We start from the raw sequence: 3,622 nt of genomic DNA, 5'->3' as shown, positions 1-3,622 counted from the left end.
TCCATCTTCCTGTATTGCATTCCTCTAGGATTTAGGTAATATATCCCCCATTCTAATCAAGTCTTTAAACACATGCAATCTATTTTCTGTTCTTTGTGTTAGCACCCTACCTCCAAATACCGCCAGGAACACCGCTGTATTTATTCTTGTTTGCAGCATTAAAGGGCATACATATGGTGAAATGTGAGGTGTCTTGGTAAGAAGGTATATTAGAGTTCTCCAGAGAAAACAGAACCAAAAGACTATATATATATATATATATACAGGTATTCCTCGCTTTTTGAACATTTGCTTTATGCCACGTTGCTTTTATGAAAGACCTGTATTAGTACCTGTTTTCACTAACCAACAGAAATCTAAAGAGGTTTTGCACTTTTAGGAAAAAATTGCTTCTTTGCTTTAGGCCATTTCAACGTACAAACGTTTTCATAGGAACACTCTACTTTCAGAGAAAGAGAATGAGAGAGAGGGAGAGAGAAAGGGAGATATTTATTATAGGAACTGGCTCATGCAATTTTTGAGGCCAAGACATCCTACAACCTACCATCTGCAAGCTGGAGAACCAGCAGAGCCAGTGGTGTAATTCAGTCCAAGTCCAAAGATCTGAGAACCAGGAGGTTTGATGACTGAGGACAGGAGAAGATGTCCCAGCTCAAGCAGAAAGAGAGCAAATTCATTCTTCCTCTGCCTTTTTGTTCTGTTCAGGGCCCTCAAAAGATTGGATAATGCCTTCCTACATTGGGGAGGGTCATCTGCTTTACTCAGCTCACCAATTCAAATGCTAATCTCTTCCAGAAACACCCTCATAGACACACCCAGAAAAATGTTTTACCAGCTAACTGGGCATCCCTTAGCCTAGTCAAATTGACATGTAAAATTAATACCATCACAGTGGGTATTAAAAAGAAGCCTATTATACAATTTAGGCTTTGGTTGAGTTGTTTGGAGGAGGGTTTAAGGAAGCAGTACCTTGCACCGGATTGTATACTATCAGGAGCTGGAAGCAATTCTATGATAGGGTATCTCAAAACATCTTATCCATGGCAATGATACACCAGAGTGAGGCTAATCCTGTAACTATTTAAGAAACAGCCATTGCTCATATTAACCAGGGAAGGGTTATACTTGTGAAGCTGTGGGTTGGGTAGTGCTTTGTCTATGCTCAGCCATGATTAAGGAATGGTCTTGTTTTTGTCTTTATCCATAACGATCACAGAGTGGTCTTATCTGAGTTTGAGGTTCTGTGAAAAAGTTTATTTTCAGCAGGAGACACGGAAACCTAGCCGTGAGTGCCAGGACAGCTTGAAGCAACACCAAGGCCTGGCTGAGAGTTATGAGGCCACAGCCTGCATGTCAGGGGCTTGCTCTTTCTCACTTGTTTCTATTAAAGAATGTTAATAGAATATTCCATTGTAAAGTATAAAATGTAAAAAGAAAATCATAAGAAAATTTAAGAATTCCTCATAAAGGTATTTATTCATGGATTCATTCATCTATTTATTTTTGGAAATGAAGGCAACACATTCAATTTCCTTGCAATCATATGATCTAAGGCATGTGTGGTGGTCATTGGCCAGAATATGACGTTTTTAAGGCCTTCTATAATTAAACTTCACTTCAGAAATATATCACATTTAGTGCAAATTTGTGAAAACTTATTTCTGGCCTCAGCTCTTAACTCATGATAAATACATCTTTACCTCATCAACCCTTGCTCACACTCAATCACTGTTTCAGTGGCAGGGCATAGTCAGTTTTAGCAGCTGCTCTAAAGGCTCCCTGTTCTAATGTGGCCTGGCCAAGTAAAGTAACTGTGGGCCATGGTGGGCTCCTTTCTCTCCTCAGGCTGGGCTCTGAATGATGAGTGTCATACCCTGGCCAACTCCAATGCAAGCTTATGCCCCTGCACGTTTTCCACTTCCACATCTTAATTCATGAAACATGTGTGCAATAATGCTTGATCCAGATCCTCCCAATGGCTGATCCCAAGTAATGGCTCTTCCATTTAAATTGGTTATACCTGGGTCGAGATCCAAGCTCTTCTCAACTGCCAAGTACTGGGGAGCAAAATCTCCATTTACCTCTACCAAATCCATGCCCTTAAGACTCAGTCTACTTTTCTTTAGTGCCCCATTGGAGGTAGGGACAAAACCAATATCTATGACAGAGAGATCACATCTAGATACAAAATAGCTCACAATTCTTGCCAGTGTAAAGTTATGCTTTTTAGCAGCATCTTTACTAGCTATGAAAGCATCAGATACTTCTGGTACATTCCTTACACTGATGGTCCCTTCTCCCTCGAAAATTGGAGGAAGTTTATTTAACTGCTCCAGGCTCGTTGGGACCAAACCGGCTCATTACTTGCATTGTTTTCCTGTCCTTGTCTTTACCTCAACTGGTACCATCTCATTATTAAAGTAGCCAGCATCTTTAGCAGCTTTCCATCTCTGCTCTGACTACAGGGTGTATTTGTTACATTCTTCTCTGCTAATTTTATGTTTTGCAGCAAGAGTCTTTGCAGTAATTCCCACGGGGAGTTGGAGACACTGCTCTGTTAATGCTGCTCGCAGAGAATCTTCCAGCTTGAGATCTGATCAAAACTTGGCTCTAAAACGCACGCTTCTGACACAGTAAGGAGCCATGTTTTTGGCTCCTCCACACAAGACAACTTCAGCATCTTTAACACACATTTCCTGACATCCTTTCACAATGGACTGGAAACCAGAGCCACAGAGCCTATTAACAGTGAGAGCTGAGGTCTCTTTAGGAACTCCCACATCAAACAGACGTGCCTTGCCAAGTATGCAGCATCTGAAGAGCTATTTGCCAGTTTATTATAAAGGATACAACTAAAGAACAGACAAATAGAAGAGATGTATAGGGCAAGATATGGTGAGGTGGGGTGTGGACCTTCCACACCCTCTGGTCCCAGCACTTTCATTTGTTCACCAACTTGAAGCTCTGATGGGTTTATTCTTCATTCATAACAGAAAGATTTGCAAAACAATGGAATTCATTTTTAATAGTAGAATTTTTGTTAATCAAATTCTGGAGGGGATAGTATCATTTGATGCAATGGGAGTTGTAGGTAGAAGTTTTAATCTGCCTCTAAAAATTTGGCAAATATAAGGTTAATCTCCCCTGCCCTCCTAGTATTTGCACTTGAGATTTTCTTTATATTTAGTTTCTAAGTTAAAGGAATCCCGAATGAGAGGAATTGAAGACACATGTTTAAAATACAAAATTATAATTTTCAGTGCCATCACTATATTTAAAAAGTTCTACGTTTTATGTTGCATTCATAATACTTCTATAGTATATAGTTTAAGAGCCATCTTATCTTACTTGATTGGAACAATTATTCGGTAAGTTAATTGAAAAGGAGGTTAAAGTAGGAACCATATACAAACAAAAAATGTACGCATACCTTAAAATTTTTATTTCAAGTTAAAACATACGCATGCACCTTATGATGTAGGGACAAAGCCTTTCTTTGAACCTTAGTTTACTGATTTATTTTCCACATTTTGCATAAAAGGCATCCTAAGGCCTCACACAACATCTAGCAATGGTTTCATTAGGTAAAGTAAGAAGTGCAGAAGGTGTGGAGCAAAAGAGA

The 3,622-nt window shown here is 39.4% G+C and overlaps 1 pseudogene; it reads right to left on the bottom strand.

Moving 5' to 3' along the window:
- Nucleotides 1-1,841: 1,841 nt before the first annotated feature.
- LOC137764614 (3-ketoacyl-CoA thiolase, mitochondrial pseudogene) lies at nt 1,842-2,944 on the bottom strand (annotated as a pseudogene).
- Between the last annotated feature and the right edge of the window lie 678 nt (nt 2,945-3,622).

The sequence above is a fragment of the Eschrichtius robustus genome, chromosome 5 (genome assembly GCF_028021215.1).
Source record: "Eschrichtius robustus isolate mEscRob2 chromosome 5, mEscRob2.pri, whole genome shotgun sequence".
NCBI classification, from domain to species: domain Eukaryota; kingdom Metazoa; phylum Chordata; class Mammalia; order Artiodactyla; family Eschrichtiidae; genus Eschrichtius; species Eschrichtius robustus.
This window is presented reverse-complemented; position numbering and strand designations above follow the sequence as displayed.